At 42.3% G+C, this 19,550-nt stretch overlaps 1 protein-coding gene across 4 annotated transcripts in view; it reads right to left on the reverse strand.

Annotated features, from left to right (window-relative positions):
- Positions 1-19,550, reverse strand: part of large2 (LARGE xylosyl- and glucuronyltransferase 2) — a 76,960-nt gene that overhangs the window by 43,578 nt on the left and 13,832 nt on the right. For 3 of the 4 annotated variants that reach the window (XM_067491493.1, XM_067491446.1, XM_067491455.1), the window contains exon 2: positions 4,712-4,793. The exons of the other annotated variant lie outside the window; for it this stretch is intronic. The gene's annotated coding sequence lies outside the window, so the exon portion shown is untranslated. The remainder of the gene's footprint in view (positions 1-4,711; positions 4,794-19,550) is intronic. 4 annotated transcript variants of the gene reach the window in all.

Below are 19,550 nucleotides of genomic sequence, written 5' to 3' on the forward strand. Positions count from 1 at the left end.
CCGTGGGAGGGAGGGGTGTGTGTGTGTGTGTGGTGGGAGGGTGCAGCAAACTCAGCTGCTGATGTCCTTTTTTTTAAATTCTTTTTTAATTGGATAAACATTTCTATCAGTGATGAACTCATATTTTATTATATTGTTGCAATCACATCATATTAATATTAGTTTGAGCCATTTGGTCATAAACTGCAAATGTGTTGCTGCCACCGTTAACATGTTTGCATTCTGTGCTGTTTCCACATCCTTTGATAAAACATTTCATCTAAATACACCACAGACAGTTACACTTGACCTAAACCTGCTCTCCAGTTTATTAATAAGTCTCATAATTTACAGAGTAACCGTAGACAACTATGATTTCTGAAGCTGCTGAAGGGTTCTGTCATCAGTCATGTTTGTGACATCAGCAGGAAACAGGAACATTTCATTATGAGCACATGAGAGTAATGTGCAGATATTTCATCTAAAGATCCAACCTGATGTGTCCACACACACACACACACACACACACACACACCGTCTCTAATTTAGAGTTTTATTCCACCTCTAACCCTGACAGACACTCCCCAGGGCAGAAAAACCTCCCTCTTCTGGGAACACAACCTCATTAAATACAAAGCCTCCCACCGGCCTGGCTGACCCTATCAGCACATCACATGACCCCTAATGTTTGTTACCTGAGGCAGCGTGCAGTGCAGGGGTCAGAGGTCAAGGGATTAGGTGGGGGGAGGACGAGGCATGCGAGTGCCCTCTGGATATTTCAAGTGACTGGAAACTGTTGTGGGGAAGAACATTGTGTGTGTGTGTGTGTGTGTGTGTGTGTGTGTGTGTGTGTGTGTGTGTGTGTGTGTGTCAGAGTAACATTTCCGGGGTCGTAATTCAGGGTTACACTGATTTAACCATCTACAGCTCAAACAGTATTTTCTAGTCCTACAGCTTTCAAACCTCCTTTCAATCCAATTTAACTTTATTTATATAGTGTCAATTCAAAACAAAATCATCAACACACTCTACATAAAACTATACTGATAATATGATAAAGACAACTTAACATTTACTGTCTGGTTCAGTCCCAGTATTTCAGAGAAAAGGCACAAAAAGCCACTGCACAGTTAGAAATCATCTTTCTTCACAAAATGCATAAAGTCCAGTCAGAGTTTTGCTGTCGTCCAGAACAATAGGCATGAAACAGAGAAGCTAGTATGAGGTTCAAGTGCTGAAAAGCTGAGCAGCTGCACTTTGCTTGGTATTCAGTAAGAGGCCGTCTTCACCACAAAAACAACTGCATCAGCAGCATTTCAAGCATTTGGGTTGATGTTTGCAGAGACTCCTACGATTGTGTGGATAATAACCGACGTCATACGGTGAAGCGATGTGTCAGACATGTAGCTGACAGGAAAACAGCACTTTAACAACAATTTTCTTCCCTGACTTTAGCCTTCGAGGCAGAACGTCCTCCCAGACAATCTAAGAATCCAGATAACATGGAACCTGCTGTCTTGCAGACAAACTAACATCCATAACCGATGAACATCGCTGCTCGTAGGGTACAGAGAAGCAAAAATATATAGTAAACATCACAAGGAATTTTCTTCCAATAGGAGCTGCAAAGGAAAAGCATCTTCACATAGAAATACTGACTAAAATAGTGACTCCAGCTATGACAGCAGATGTAGGCTAATGAGTGGATGAAGTATTTGGATCTTGAAAGCAGCAGTACTGCAACTTCACAACACCGATAGAGTAAAAAAGGCTTAGTAAAAGTAAACAGTCTGAGCATAATTCAGATCATTTCTTCTGAAAATGCTAATATTACAGTGAACTATATATCACTTTATGGGTTCTGATTACTTGTGCCTTAATATGACCTTACAGTGTAAAATGCTTTGAGATGACTGTCGGGATTTGGTGCTAAATAAGCTGAATTGAATTGTATTTTACAGCAATGACTGAACCTAAGCCACTTTACCAACTCACTTCATTTGGGATATAAAGCCGCAGTTTTCCTCATCTTTCCAGACTAACAGATTTGATCATTTTAATGCCCTGGAATGGTGAGTTACCAATCATTATTTCACCCATAGTTATGGTTCAGCAAGTCACCTACTGGTACTATGTTTCTGAGGGTTGGAACATAGGTGACATTCAGCGGCTGTGAAGACCTGGGGGGTGGATAGTTGGACGTCAAAGCACAGGACATTGAAATGAGACGGATTGTTTCCTGATTCATAGTCTGAATCAAAGTTTTTTCTGGATTTTAACTGAAACCCAGATTCTCCCCTAACCTTCCGTTTTTTGGGCCAAAACCAAACAATAACTTCTTTTCTGTTATGTGCAGAACCTACTGGCCCATAGCTATGGTGCTGATAACAACATAGCTGTTACTGTGTGTCGCCACTGCACGAAAGTCATTTCACACATGAACTTTGGAGGTCGAGATCTACTTCTTGTTAACTACGCGTACGCCTTAGTAAAATGGCGCCCTTGCATAGCCTGTGCTGATTTAGTTGCGTTGGAAATTAACTGGAAATAATCCTGCATATTGCGGGTGGGGTACTACCGAACTATCTGCACAACAGCTTCAGGTCACTACAATGGGGGGTGCGGGGTTTGAGCCTGTCCACAACCACCAGCGTTTCTGTTGTCATTGCCATTTTTTCTGCTGTGATTTCAACATTAACGTCTTCCAGCGTTGCCACAGTTCTGTTCATGCTGTGGAAGAGCAGAAGGTCATGAGAAAGAAATGCTGTTGGTCAGTGATGATGAGGTCCGAGTCTGCCCCTTGTGGACGACCTTTTCTCAAGACAAACAAAAACTATGCAGGGAAGTGTGTGAACAATGAAACTGACATAGCCGTGATTAAACACCAATCTCTGCCCTAAAGTTTTAGCCTCAACGTTTGAGAGTTGCCAAACGTTATAGCACCTGCAATGACAATAAATAGATCCCACTTTCCTTTTATTATGCAAATCTCCATATCCGAGCGCACTGGGATTAATACACTACAGGAAGAAAACTCAAGTGCAGGTTTGGCGTCATCTGGCTCATCACGTGGAAAATTCTTGTTAAAAATGTTCAGTCAAACTGGGAGCGAAACGCCTACAGAGGCCACCTACAACTGCATGACACATCCTGCATTAGATGAAGGTTGCACCAGTGAATATGTGTGTAAAACAGTTTCCTCCAGCTAATAAACAGTTTTCTGTGTTGTGATGGGGAGTTTTCTCGTGCTGCACAACCTTCAGAGGCCATTGATTCCCAAACCCCAAATAATCTGCTGCAGTGGGGGGAGTGAAACAGGACCAATCACACAACGATGCCTCTTAACTCATCAGGATGAAAACTGAATCCTGCTTCCTTCTTCTTTACCTACAACTGCAACCAAACCCCAGCAGCTCAGAAACTAAAGCTTTTCATGCACTAACTGCAGCACAAACACACATGCAGCCCGTTATGTAGACTGAGTTTTGAAAAAGAGGAATAACGGCTGAATCCATTTTTTAATCCAAGTGTAAATTGAACATCGAGAGGGGATGATGCAGCCAGAAGGAAACTGATGGAGATGCTGTGCATGTGCTTCTCTTTAAAGCCATTTTCTCTTTAAAAAGTACTATGAATAAATCTTAAATAGCTCAATGGTAGCCGGAGTCCAGGGGTTCGTAAACTGGACTTTGAAAGCTCTGTTCACTTACTCTGATCAACTCTAGTCTGTTTGAGCTAATCTGATGTCTCAAAGTTGGTGACATTTTCATTAACAAGCCGGAAAACTTTGATCACCTGGTGGTTTGTGAGTGCGGATGGTGATGGTGTTCGCTTATTCTTCTGCCAAGAAAGCACCAAGCCAGGGGAAGCTACGGTTCTAGGAACTGAGACTGTTGTAACACAACACATGTAAATGATAGAATCAATCACAGCTGTACGTCTGCTTACAACAACAAAGCCGAGTGTTTACAGCATCAATCTGTCCATCAAATGCTGTGTAGTATCTTCGGAGAGCTTACGACTATATATCTGTACCAAAATGCTTCAATCATGCATTTATAGTTTCTGCTGCAGCAGAAAAACAAGAAGAAGAAAAGTAAAGGAAAAAAAAAATAACTTGTTTTGCTTTGCACGAGCTGATAACTGACCTGAGAATTTCTAATCATGATCCATTATTCATTGGCATCTAAACAATTGAGTTTAGATGCCAATGAATAATGGATCATGATTAGAAATTCTCAGGTCAGTTATCAGCTCGTGTTTGGTGAACATATCAACATGAAGGAGTCTTGATGTTGTATGAGGAGTTTAACAGGTGAAACACTGTCATGTCACAAACACTGCAATAACACTGAAATTATGGTCACATCAAGCCGAACCCAAAGGAAAAAAACTAAGTAATACATTACAGTATATTAATTCATATTAATTAATAATACCAGAACATGAAGCTCTGTATATCACACGTGTTCATCCTGTGTTTATTTCCCTGAGCCTCAAACTGAAATTAATAGCGGTTGTTTCTTGATGCTGATGTTGCATACAATCATTTTCCGGAGCGAAAATAAATCCTCCCCACGCCCACACACACACACACACACACACACACACACACACACACACACACACACACACACACACACACAGACAAACACACACAGCAGAAGAGCAGGAAGTGAAGAGGAAACAGTGTGACATCCACAGCAAGAAAGAAAAAGCATTTGTTCCTCACCAGATTCTCAGAGGAAGGACGAGCGATGGGAAGCAGCCACAGACGACTATTTCAACGGGAATCTCGGGGGCAAAAGTCCAGTCTGGAAAAAACAAAATGTAGATGGGTATAGGAGGATGGGAGTGTAAAGACTAAACCTCAGAAACAGATAAATGTAACAAAATCTAATGAGAATGACAATCAACTGATCTGTTCATCAACCAGCAGAGGAAGCCACAGGCTTTATTAATGTTACAGCTTGTATTCTGCGTCAGCAGCTTTCACTGTTTTCCTGCTTCACCTGTCAATCAAACACAGAAGCTGGAAACGTTGCGTTTACTGAGCTGGAGGTGACTTCATCTGTGGAGGCTAATAAACATCGCTCCCTGTGCACCAAAAAGCTGTGGTCCTAGACCCAAAGACCAGCAGCCATTAATCTAAGATGCATCCGTGTGGCTAAAAGCTTTTAACGCTTAACAACTAACTGCAACTCCATATTTTTGTGGAAATACAATTATGTGTTTCCAGTTTCATCAACTTGCAGTCTATGTCATGTCTTTAACTTAGCTTAGCATAACGGCTGGTTTTAAGGATGAACTACAACACAGACCATGATCCGGACCTTGTCACCGACATCAGTGAGCTTGTGTTGACTTGTCCGACAGAGTTACAGAGATAAAGTATCGTGATTCTGCAGGCAGAGCTCATTCTGCTTGACTTTTGGGGAGTAACACTGCGGTCAGGCTCTTGTGGGGCGGAGAGGCAGATAGGAGGAGTGAACTCCATGAAACCAGAGTCTTGTCTTTATTTTGTCCTCCCCGGCGACTTCTGTGCTCCGTCCAGATGGCAGCTCGTCTCTGCAGCCATATAGAACAGGGGGAGGCGACACGACGCCTGTCAAAGATCCCGGAAAATTCTGCCCCGGAGCCCAATCGAAGCCAGCGCCAACAAACCATCACCCCACATGCCGACGGTCTAATCTACATCCACATCAAGCATAATGGGGGGGGAGGCTGTAGTCATCCATAACCGTGGGAGGTCCCAGGCTGTTTTTACTGCAGCTGATGGCAGGAGTGCTGCTGTTGTTCGTGTGCTAACAGCCCTCAGATGGCTTCAGGACAACAGACAGATTGGCTCGTAGTGTGAAACAACAGCAGCCATTAAAATCTGTGCTTGATACGACCTGGGGGGGGGGGGGGGGGGGGGGGCATCCATCCATCCCCTCCCCCACTGTGAAAGTGTGCATTTCCTCTCTCTTTTCTCCTCTTCTGAGCTTAGTTGACAGAAACAGAATGAAATTGGCAGATTCTGATCAGGTTACGTGCACATGGACTGTGTGCTGAACAGAGGAAGGGGATTTTCTTTATTGCTCACGGTAAAGCTTTAAAGGAATTTAGCACTGGCCCACGCTGAGGAATAAATTAGTCATTTCTTAAATGGGTTTTTTTTTTAAAGGTTTTCTAAATATACAAACATCCCCGTGCCAGCAAGGTGGTGAGGTGGGACTAAATCAAGAAATCTCTAGCTGATCAGTGCACTTGTACAGGTTCTTGTCAGCTTTCTGCAGTAACATAATCTGTATATAATGTATAGAGACCTGGAAACCACCTGAAGGATTTTAATTTCGTGGCGTAAACCGGTTTGAGATCAGTGTTTTTTTTTGCACAATTAATGAAGGTCTTTTTTCCCCAATTTGCTCCTATGTTCCTCATCAGGGGGGGGCCATGTATAACAATGCATTTTGGGGCAGTGGTGGCCTAAAGGTTAAAGAAGATGGCTCAGTCCTCAGATCAGCAGGATTAAATGTGGGTGGGACAAAGCAACATGTTTTCCTGAGCGAGGCCCTGAACTCCTGCCGGCTGACTGTGGTTATACTGAGCAGCTTCCAGGTGTGAATGTGTAGCTGTGTCAGTGTGATCAAGGTGTTCCCGAAAAACAGAGGAGACCTCTCAGTGAAAAACTGAAAAACCTCCGTGATGATGTCATCTGGAGGCGTTTCTCAGCTAGAAACAAAAAAGAATTTAATTCCGGAAGGCGGACAAAAGCTTTAAGCCATTCATATACATGTGAATCAAGCTGAGAATCCGTCACCTGAGTCAGTCCTACCAAGATGAGAACCACAACCTCAAAGTGTTCATTACAGCTGTAACCCTTCCTCCCGTTCCTTTCCTGAAGCCCTTAGACTGGAGGCCTTGTTCTGTGGAAAATATGTATCTACAGCTAATATGAGCTAACAAGGTTTTTAGTTGAACCTGCCGTCCTTGTGTGGTGGACTGAAGCTTTTAATTTGAAACTTTTGACTGTGGAGTTTGTCGAACATGGGAAGAACCTTTTGGAGGGATCAAAGCAAGCAAAGATAGTTTCAGGGTTTATGATTTTTAGGGTAGATTTGAAGAATTGTGGGCCAGGGCTTTAGTATTAGTAAGGCACAGCTAAAAATAAGCTGGGGAAGGGGATTTCTGTTAATCTATTATTAATGTACAGTAACCACATAAGCAGAGATGCAGAGTAACTGCACTGACAAACTGTACAGAACCAACAAATTCAAAGTCATCATTAATCCATCTGATCCAGAATCAAGAAATTCACCTTTTTGTACAGTATATGTAGATTTGAAAGGTTAAAGTTAAAGTTCTCAGTTTTCAAACTGTCCAGAGCTCCAAACAGAACAAGCCTGATTCATATTTATCACTAATAATACTCTTAGGTTAATCAGTCCCTCCGATTAATTTCATTCATGTCCTGTAAAGTCTGTGCAAGAATCAGGCATTTTAAGCTGCCTTGAAAAAATAAAGTCCTGTGAAATCCTGCAGGGATCGACAGTAATGACAAAAGTATGAAGCTGTTAATGCTCCAATTTCTTTGACTCAAAAGCCTAAAAATGCTGATAAAAACATTAGCACGTAGTCAAACAGATAAACTCCACCTACGGAATTAATATCATCAGGATCCAACATGAACCATCACGTTTACTGGAATTTTCAAACCGGATTCCAGTCGCACTCACTTCAGCTTTCTGTGACACATTCATCAGTTCTGCTCAAACACATGAAGGACCTCACATACAAAACAGCAGCTCAGAGTTTATCACATCACAACAAACCTGAGTCACATTGGACTGATGCCAATTAGCAGCTGTTTGCAGCTGCAAACGAGATCTGGCAGTCGGCACTTTGGCATCATCTATTCTGAGCAACGTGACACGAATGACGGAGGAGAAATCATCTGTCATCAAACTGCAGGTGCAGTTCAAAATGATTCAACATGTCAAGTGGAGCCACGTGGAAAAATCATGACTCCGACCGGCCGAGTGGAGCAACAAACGGCAGCCACGAGTCAAAGCAGACTGTTGGCTAATGCAGCTAATCAGCAGCTGAGCTAAAAGCATCCATTAGCATAGCAGTGGTGTCAGCAGCGGAGTCTTTACGAACATTTGTTTTCCAATTGAAGAAAAAAAAAATCCCTCACCACAGACAGTAGGGGCTAGTGTTTAGATCACGATGGGGAAACTGTGTTTCACATCAGGATCAGCTTCCTTTAAAATCTGCATTTCATGTTGGTTTAAGAGTCTGACACAGCTGCTAAACACAACCTTTACATGTCCAAAAGGACGAAAGACAAGTGATGCTTTGCACTGTCTGAACATGTCGTCTGGTGTTGGATTTGGCTGCTTTGCAAATCAGTAAAAAAAATATATGCACAATTCAAACGGTTCAGAAAGAAAGTTGGTGCTGCAAAGTGAAGAGAACACGTCATCTGTGCTGAATTCTAAAAGTTCCTTTGTTCTGAAAAGAGAACATCAGAACTTCAGACTGAGCGATGCTTTGAAGCTTTTAGTTGGGAACTGTGTGTAACTGCGTTTTCTAAAGGGAACAGCAAACTGTAGCAGCGTGTTTCTGAAGCCTCGTTATGCTGTCACTCATCGGAGATGGTCCACGTTAATTTAATGCTTCGCTTACGGCCACACAGACACCGCACAGCCATGTTTTAACCTGATAGGGATGAAACGGCGAAGATCTGATTGATAACATCACCATTATTCACTATGTTTGGTAAATTTCCTGTGTGGTAATAATTAATAAAAATAACAACAACAACAACAACAACAACGGTGGTTCTCCACATTTGTCAGCATCAGTTCAGTGAATAGCAATACTCTTCCTCTTCTCCATCAGCCAAGTCGTAGCAGGAATTCATAACGATAATTAACTAGAGCTGTGGCTCAATTCAGAGGCCTCATCCTTCAGGGAAAACCGTCTATGAAGACATGTCCTGCATAGGCTGAAATGAGATTTGCATCATCGGCCATGGCTAAACTAAAACATCACTAACGTCATGTACTTTTACACAATTTCCCGGCATTTATTTATTTTTTATTAACCTTTGTATTGTTACATTGTTCAAGTTCTGTGTCCACACAAAGACACGTTAGGGCACAGAGGGTTCACCCACCTCAGTTGCCAGGCGGTTGCCAGGGGAAAGAAAGCTGCATTTGAAGGAGCATCGACATGAGGTGACTTATTCACTCTGCTGTGACACAGTCAGTCAGCGTATGCAGCACTAAAAAGACTCAAGTCATCACGGACACAACATATTGTCTAGTCTGGAACTAATATAAGACGACGCAGGGATAGAAATTTTTTTTTTTATCATTTTGTGGTTCACAACGACATATGTCCCACTGCCCCTCTACCTCTTCATGCTGTAAGCGTGACTCTGTTGAGCTAAAGACAGATTTTAGGTTTGTTGTGTTGAGTTCAAATCTCTGTGCCGCGGACAAATGGAGGCAGCAAAATGCTGCAGGCCTTCTCTAACATTCTCAGCATGTTTGGTGTGAAAGCATCCACAGGCACCGAGGCTTAGGTGTTGGGATGAATTCGGGTTTTGAAGCCTTGGCTTCTCGCTACAGTTGAAACAGACGAGGACGTTGCTGCTGCTGCTGCTGCTGCTGGGTGCAAAACTGAAAAAGAGGAGCGGAGATAAGACAGATTTCCAGATGAGTCTGGGGAGCTTGGGAGGGATTTTGGCTTTGGTTGGAGGTGGGAGAACGAAGGAGGGATCGCGGGGGGTTAAGGGATTTCACTACACGTCTTCTCCTGTTTGGTATGAAGGAGGGGAAAGCAGCAAAGTGATTCTTTACTTCCTCTGAGGCGAAAACATTCAGATGTTTCTAGAGGATCTGAGTTTTCACTGCGCAGATTCCTGTAAAAAAGGTTCAGGTCAGAAAATGTTTCCCTGCTAAAAAGTGAATGTGCTGCAGATAACGCTGAGTATTTCCTGGTCATTTGTAATCCCACTTGTATCTGTGTTGTGTTATCTTTATCTCAAACACACACACACAGATATCCACTCTACATGCACCATTAACCCATAGATTCGCTCTCCCTGCTGCCTCAGTTGCTGGTGGAGCTGGCGGAGTATTTCAGAGCGAGCGGTGCAGTATAATAAGGTTATCACAGCATCGCTCTGCGCTCCGTTGCCTCCGCTCAGCTCCCAGCTACACCAGTGCTACTCCCAGTGCTCACTGGCTGAACCTCGGGCCAACAAAGGCCTCCCCTCAGTTTCACAATCACATGTTGGTCTCCACCCCTGAGGTTTGCTACAGCAGCTGTGTGTGCTGTTGGTTAACAGGTTCGAGCCTCTAGAGAAAATCCCAAAATATGCAACTGCTGAGTACAATCATGCAGTCGTGGTTTTAGCACAAGGCCTCTGTCTCTTTGACTTAATGTTGCGTCAGACACCGGGCGCTGATCTAAACCTGGCTCGCCACATCACAGTGACGATGAATGATTCAAATCAACCCGAGTTCATCAGACTGACTCTGCTGCCAACTCTGGCCCACAGCTGGCACCGCTTCTCGGCCCACTTTGGCCCAGTTCCACACCCTAAAACCAAACCTGGCAGCCTCAACAGATTCGACACGCATCTGCTCCTCCGGGTGCCAGAACACAGCAGAGGGAACTGAGTGTGACTGAGAGAATCCCGAATGTGATTTCACTGCCTCTCCTGCGTAGAACATAATGTTCCTAATGACATTTCTGATGTTTTGCTCCCATCTTACACACTTTCAATCCGACAGCCTGAACAGTCAGAGGATTTGAGGAAAGGATGACGAACAAATGTAACAGAGGTGATTGTGAAGAAAACATCAGTCAAAAGCTGAAAATGTCTCTAAACATCGACAAACTTGAAGAATTTTACAGTGGCACATATTAGGCTGATTCTGGCCGCAGTGGTTTAATGGTGGTGATACAGGAAAAGTTTCAAACACCTGCTCATAATTTCCAGTACTGTATTTAAGTGTAATACAGTATATTCACTCTGCAGATGCACAATGTGAATTAATCTACTGAAATAAGAAATGATGACGGTACAGAAAGGCTGTTTGCAGTTTACAGAATGAATGTGATGGCTGTAGCCCAGTTAGTAGAGCAGCTGTCCACCACATGTTTCTTCTGGCTACATGTCCAAGTGTCCTCAGTTTTTTTTGGTTTCCGCAGAAACTTTAATTCTAAAAGGCTCACGTGGAACTAATCTGGACCTCCAGGTTACCAGCATGGCCCAGTTTAATAGTGTTTAAATACTTTGGAAATCACTCTTACTGTAGTAAAGCCACGTTTGCACTTAAAGTACATTTTAGAGGATGTACTCAGTAAAGGATTCTAGTTCAAGTTCTACTTGTAGTAAAACACTGTTTAGGACAAACACCCTTAAGTATAAAGTTTGTGTACTTTTACCACAATTAAAAGTGTGTTTTCAAATAAAACACATTTGTACTTGATAGTTAGTTTGTCGGAGCTGCTTATGAGCGTCTGCCTGCTGGAAGCTTTCCTGAAGTTGGTGTCAGCTTCTAATAAAAACGCCCAAGTGAACAAATGACAGGCTAGAGACAAACTGAGGTGGAGTGTAACACGTTCCTGTTGCAGTCACACATCACACACACACACACACACACACACACACAGGCTGAACACACAGACCAGATGTAAACAACCTGCTCTGACATTTACATACAGATTAACCTCGTCAATCAGCATCTTGCTTTCTCCCTTTGGCCCAGGAAAAGTCAATCTTTGGGTCAACAGAACAGGAAGTGAGATAACAGACAATTCAGGCTGAGGCTACGCTGACGTGTCTCTAGAGGTGTCACACTGAAAGAGTGCACGGAACTTTAGAAGTATGTAAAAAGCTTTACAACAACTGCACGCTGACTAATGCTGAACTGATTACTGAGTTAAATGTTTTGTTCACAACATCATTCGGAGCTCTGATAAACTCTAACGTGCATTTTTACAAATTGCCAAAACCTAATTCAGTTTTATGGAAAAATAAGTAAGAGTGTAACCTGTAGTTAAAATAATTACCATGGTTGTAAATCAAATTAAAAGACTCTAATCTGGGCTGCAAATTAAAAACAACACAGCAGTCAAGAAAAGGTTTCTAGCCTGTTTATGGACATTGAGAAATGTTGTCCAACACATTTAAAAGACTGATAAAGATGTTGATTCTTGAAAGCTGTGGATCAAGGTGCAGATCATAACTCAAGGTTTCCGGTTCAAATCTGACCAGACACGTCATCTGTCCCCTGCTATAATTTATCAAAATGTATTAATTCAAGATTAAAAAAATGAAACAAAAATTAAACCATGTTTCGAAATGTCGACCGTCTGATCCAACACCCAGATCACAAATGAACTGTCACATTTGTTTAGCTGCTGGTTCTCCGTTCAGTATAGTTCTACGTAGTTTGTCACAGGCCGCCTGATGTTTCTGATGTGCACGCACGGCACCTTGTCCTTAAAGAGTAAAGTTTATCTAGAAGTTGTTGGCTCCATTTTCTGTTCACGTCTGAGGAATCCGGAGGGTTTATTGAAAACCTTTAGTAATAAATAATTCACCTGAGTTCATCGTCCAGTTCTCTTGTGCTGTTTGCAGATTTGTGTCACTTATTTGGTGATTAATTACATCCATCCACATTCATTGAGCCTGTTGTCATGTCGACTGCTCCAGTTATCTTTCCGTGATGTCAGACAGTTTAAATACAGCACAGCCAAAACCGAGGCACCGTTAGCGTCAGTTAGCAGGTTCTTGTCTCCTAGTAAAATCTGCTCCAACTGAAGGAGGAGAAGCATTTTCTAATATTTACAACTTTGTTTGCTTATTGTCAATGCGCACAATGTGCTAAAAGGTTTCATAGAATCTCAGTATCACGATAAATCGTGCAGGCTATAAATCTGTTGGGCTCTGTTGCAGGCGACACCATTCTCCAGCTCTAACCTACGCGACCTTTGACCTGACCTAACATGTTTTACATCTATTTTTATATCCAACCCTCAGCCAAGCAAAAAGTAAACACCTCACACCGGCCTCATATCTACTTTGTATCTGCTTACTGTCAGTCTCTCCAACCTTAAGGCCGCCACTGTTCTTTCCTCAACCTGTGCAAACATCCACTGGAAAGTCTTGAATTACATAAAGAGCTTTTTGAGTTTCACCTGCACACAGTCAGAGCTTGTTTTTCTCCTCCAGAACAAACTGTTTTCTGCCATTTGTCACTCAGAGTGAAAAAACAACCCCAGCAGAGGAGATAATCCATCATGAAGCCTGGAGAAACCGACGAATGCAGAAGTGAGTGTTTTTATATCAGCACTGCATCACATTACGTTCCCGTTTCCTGTCCTGCCACGTCAATGCAGATCAGTGATAAGATTTTTAACGGTTTAAATTTGTTTTCCATCAGTCAGCGGCTGCATTGATCTGTCCACAGAGGGACATTTGTCCCCTTTAGTTTCCTCTTTAACAAAGCTTTAAACTCCATGTTTTGTCTCGTAGACAGACACTGAAATACTACACATTTGTTATATTTGAAAACTGGATAATGTCTAGACTTTCAAATAAATGTTCACTGGGTTTGAAAAATGTTTGGCAGCATGAGTTGGAAATGACCTTCAGAGGTGCTTGTGCTTTGATCAGGATTTTGAAAAGGGACACCAGCATTTAAATTTTCTGGGCATCAGAAAAAAATTTCACCTCATCATCCTGAGCATCAGAGCGCAGAGATGCACTCTGTCTAAAAAGAGGCTGACAGGAAAACTTAACTTAGAGCAGCAGACACAAAGAGATTAAGTCTGTTTGAGGATCAGTTTCAAGGCAGTCAGACGCCACGAAACAGAAATATCACACACACACACACACACACACACACACGCCATTAGCCCACACCCAGGGAGCTGAGTTCAGGAGCATTTGGAAAATGGATCCTGCATTATTTATGAACAAGATTAACAGCTCATGTTCAGTGCGTTTCCGCTTTTACACCAAAGTCCAAAACATTATCTTCCTTTTTATCTCTGCTCCACCCTGCAGGCCAATGATGTTAGCGTTAACCGAGCCAAGCAGCGGCTCGTCCAGGGGCCACGCCTCGTCTCGTCTCCTTGGGTTCATTAGCAGCGCGCCGCTTTGCCAACAAGGTGATGGCGCCTTCCGTCGGCACAACGAAGATAATGAGCTTCAGCGTCCGTACAGATAAGTCACGAATCACATCACACATACACAGATTTCCCTGCTTATACACACACACACACAGCAGCATGTGTGGGAGCAAAGGTAGAGAGGTGTTCGAACACAGCAGAGACCTGAGTCACATCCCACACAGAGCTATAAAAATATAAAGAGCAGCATACTTGTACATTCAGTTGTTCGTGTGAGAGCGTGAAAAAGGCTTTTCCAAAGTTTAGTTTGCAGCTTCATAAAGACACTGGTTCTTCATGTACTGCACTCTGGTGTGTTCAGGTACAGGGAAGAAGCATCAGTCAGCGCTAAAAATGGACTCAAGTAACCAGTCAGGTTTATGTAATAACCTGTAAATGATCTCGTTTACAGGAAAATTCCGGATTAAAGCAACAAGGCTGCTTGATTCCTCAGTGCTGCTGGTTGTCTGATCAGTTTTTGTATTTCTGCTATTTGAAACCATTCAATCCAAAGTCCAACAGCAAGAGAGCAGTGGTTACTCAGACACCTCAGCAGGTTGTCAGGATGATCTTAGTCCTGTCAAATCATGGCCTAATATAATCTAGTACTAAGAAGGTTGTCAGAAATATGGATCTGGTTTAATGCAAAACATATTTCCCTGATCAGCTGCCTCCTAACGCTTCAGTCCTGCTATGTCTTAACGAGCAAGGAACAGCTCCCTGAAATATTTAACTCTCTTTTCTTCTACTCGTTCTCTCTCTCTCTGTCTGTGTTCTCAGTTTCTGCTGTCAGTGCTTCATCCTGACTCAGCAGAAGTTTTCCTCCGTCAAAAACACTCACTCAGGTCTTATAGACTGTGTGTTTAGATTCGTACTTTTGTTGAAAAATAAATGTTCAGTCAAATTAAAAAAGAAAAACTATTTATTTAGAGTTTGATGCCTGAAACACACACACACACACACACACACACACACACACACACACACCAAAAAAGCATGAAAAGTTAATAAAATATTCACGTAACATTGTTGTGGCTAATTCCAAAATTAGCAGAGTAACTCGTTAATTGAATAGGTTCCAGCTCACAATTTTCTGTCAAAATTTATGAGAGAATTAATAATCTGTTCAAAAATAAGATTTCTCAATGCTGCAAAGAATTTAGGTATTTTATCATGTACAGTGAATTAGATTCAGTAACTCTAGAGAAACCACTGTTGAATGTACGTGATCTTTTTTTTTTTTTTTTGCCCTTGTCAGCTAATTAACAAATCACAGGTTGCAGCTCTTATTACAATTTAAAAAAGTCTCGGTTTTTCTAGATTTGTAAAACATTTTGGGAATTGCAAAATCTTAATCTGCAAAGCAACGACGGCTGTCAGATAAATGTAATGGAATAAAAATGTATCATAGAATTTAAGTTAAAAAAAAATTAAACAACAAAATATTTCCTGCCAAATAGTAAACTAGAATTGCAGAGTGCATAGAAACTGTGTTTGAATTCAAATCAAACCATTTTAGATATTCATACATGTCTGTTTTTTCACTGTACTTAACTATGTTTATCATATAAACAACTGTTTCACACGTCTCATGATTTGCTCCTCCTCTGTTATTAGATAAACTGTGTGAGTGATATCAGGCATAAACATCATATCAGCTACTTATCCAAACTTCCTCCTCATGTGTCAAGACTAGAAACAAAGCAAACAAGCAGCCAGGAAAAAAGTGCTGCGTCTCTCACAAAAGCATCATCTCGAGCTGCTCAATCATCAGCTGTCAGAGCGGACGCTCTGGTCAGGAGCGGAGCTGTCAATCAACTGGACAATGACGACATGCTGGGAGCAAAGTTCAGCTCCGGTAGGATTGAAGAGAGGATTCGAGTTAGACACAGGCTGGAAGGATGACAAGTCCACTCCTGGGATTCAGGCGAGGACTTAAAACATCCTTGAACTAATCAGACCAGGTCTCACATATCCATGGAGCAGAGTAGATGCATCTGATTTCTCAGGCTCCAAAAAGTTTCACTTTAAACTACTGACATGATATGAAAGAATTACTGGTATAATTTGACTTCTGAAAACAGACGTCTCCGGTCAAGATGAGTCACTGTGCCGGGTTTTCTCGAGCTGCAGAAACACTATTTGCTCGGCTCCGGACAAACAGCGGCTACAGAGAGAACTTGGACTAACGAGTTACTGACAGATTTAACACTCAATAGTGAAGCTGAAAAGACCCGACCTCATGTTAACCAGAAAGTGCAGCTGCTGCTGAAGGTCAACGTGCATCTGCTAATGATAAACTAAAGAGTCAGAGATTAATGAATCTGTTTCTGCCATCTTGCCAACATCAGTGTCTGAACTCTGAGAACTCACAGTCACTCTTTGGTTTTCACATCCTCCTTAAAGCTGCACTGTAGAGCCGCTGACTTGAGAGCAGCTGTGCTGCAAAGCTAGAAGGTCGAGACAAAAACAGGGCAGAGTTCTGTAAAGTCAGGATGAGTTTTGGATTATTTTTACAGATACAGATTCCTGAGTAAATGATTGAGGTTGTCTGTTCCTCACTGCGCTACGACTGTGAATCATATGAGCAAACATCCATAGGTCTGGTTTGTTCTGTAGTCCTGACTACATCTTGCTGTGTAAACACGAACTAGTAGCACCTGTGTCAGGATTTACACAGTGAAATGACTTCACAAGCATCCTGTACACACACACACACACACCTCATTACCAAATCTATTGTACTTTACTCTTCAGAACCAAATGCAACATTTTCCTTCTAAGCCCTCAGTCTAAAGTGTCGGCTATGACAAACAGGAAGCTGCTAAAAAATCCCCCCAAACCAGTGATTCCAACAGAAAGTGCGATTATCAATGAAAACATAGATCAGAAGGCCTGAAAGTGATGTGTAGCTCATTGAAGCATCATTTACCATGTTAACAAAGCTCTAAATCAGCTGCTATAAAACGCACAACGCAAATCTTTGTGGTGTTTTTGTCTTAATTGGGGTTTTTTGCGGAGGTAATGTCTTTTATTACAGCCAACAGCCTCTGATTTCTCTTTTAAAAAAAGCTCAGCATTCGCACTCTCTTCTGATTTTTTCTTCCTTTTTCCTCAGTTATTTGCAGCCAGGTCATTTTATCATGTTGTGGCTTGTTGCAGCTGCTGCCTGTTGAACACATCTTTATCTTTGTCCTGGAATTAGCCCTTAAGCATTGACTCCATCATCATCATCTTCATTTTAACCACTTCCTGACAAACTTTTTTGATTACAGAATGTAACATGGTAGCATGCAGCACAACAAGCACGGCCATGTGCTCTGTCCATGAAGGAGTCCACAAACACAGAACATCTGCTGGTCTCCATAACTGGGGTTAGAGAAATCTGGTTCTCAGATTTTTGAGCCTCATCTATGATGAGCCTTGCTTCCAAAATAAGGCAGAAGAGGACAAATTAGATACTGATGTGCTCAGTGTAAACATGGTTTTACTGCAACCAATTACTTAAATGGGTGTAAATGCAGACAGTGATCCTTCAAACTTCCAGTCACTAAAAATGAGCTTGTCAGCAGGACCAGAGGTAAAAACATTTGATTACTCAGATAAAGACAAGTGTGGGACACTTCAAGCTTTTCCCCAAAGACTTTTGCTGCGGCCTGTCTGTATGTGGAACCTGAAAACGACGGCAGATGAGGGAAAAAAAAAAAAAAAAACAAGACAAGAGCAGCCCCCAAGTGGACCGAACTTTCCGTCTTACCTAAAAGAGCATGTGTAGAGCATCAGCAGAGAAACGTCCCATCTGTCAGAGCTACATCCAGCTCATCGTGCACAGACACGCTGATCCATCTGCTTATGCTGACGCCCACAGCTGATCTGAATACGAAGACAATCAGGATGGGGACAAAAGAGAGCTGACGCCTCCTGGGGCTAAAACACCTCACCCCCACCCCCTCAACACCTCGCTTCACTCATCCCTCATTCATGTGGCCATGCAGGAATCCCCCTCCATCTCCCTCAATCTGCCCATAGGGCCAACACCCCCCTGCTTTGGCCATTTAAATGCAGGGATCATGTTGAGAAGCTACAGGTTAGACACAGCCCATTAGAACAAACCCCCCCCCCCCACAAACACGGACAGAAAATTCATGTTGTACTTTCTCCTATGAATGAAAGATTTCCATACACAGGAATTTATGGAAATCTTTTATTTATTTTTGTCCTTTCGGTTTATCCCGTGAGTTCAGTGTCGCCACAGTGGATCATTGTCCGCATGTTGATTTGGCACAGTTTTTAAGCCGGATGCTCTTCCTGACACAACCCTCCCCAATTTCTACCAGGACGGCACTGCACAGCTGGGGAGGGGAAAGGGCTGTGTAATGGCCAGAAACACTGACATACAGCCGGGACCGGGGATCAAACCACTGACCCTGTGGTCCGTGTACGACTGCCTTACCAACCGCCCCTATAGTGTATTAAAAAAAAGGCCATAACCATGTGGTCACATGATTAAAAATACTAACAACGCTCAGTTTAGAGATCACTTCTGTTGTTATTTTAATTTAAATCTAGACATAAACAGAATCTTTTTTAATGATAAGTAATTTGTCAAATTGAAACAAAACACAGTCCAGCTAAGGGTCCACATTGTCCAACTAAACACCCGTTCGCTTTATTTTCATTTATTCATTCTGGCTTTTAGTGTGATAAAATCCAGGACCTCGTCACCGTAACAACTCTTTTCTTTCACTTAACACAAACTCAAGTAGCTAAAGTGCAACCGGAGCCTCCAATTTCAGCAACAGGGTGCCATTAGGGATTAACATTAACAGAAACCAGCAGACTTGTTCAGGCTACTAGATCTATTTTAACAGCATAAACAGGCCTGGTTAATGGACCAGGGAAAGAAACTAGACGACAAAAGTTAATTCAGACTTTATGTATTTTTGTGTGCATCTACATTTGGTTGACTAACTATTTACCACAAAGTTATCAAAAAAAGAAGAGTTGTGACGTCGCTGCTTGTATATCACATCAGGTCAAAACACAACTGCACATGACAAATCCACCGATCAGCCGCAGCATTAATACGACCTATAATAAGAATATTGCACCTTTCACACATGGACTACAAACCTGAAATTCCTGGTTTGTGTGGACCAGGAATTGCCTGAGTAAGATGCTCCTGACATTATCCCAGACTTTCTCCTGTGAGCCCCCCTAGTACAAAGTCTGCTTTCTGTGCATGAGCTCACGTGTGCACGCTGCTCTGTCCTGAATTGTCATGAGGATTAAAAGTGAACAAACAGGCGCGTTGACAAAGCCATGATGTGCTGTGAAGTGAACACTGTGTGCCCCACTTTTCTATCATGTTTCAATCCTGTGTGCGCTGA

Source organism: Channa argus, chromosome 2 (assembly GCF_033026475.1).
Source record: "Channa argus isolate prfri chromosome 2, Channa argus male v1.0, whole genome shotgun sequence".
NCBI lineage: Eukaryota > Metazoa > Chordata > Actinopteri > Anabantiformes > Channidae > Channa > Channa argus.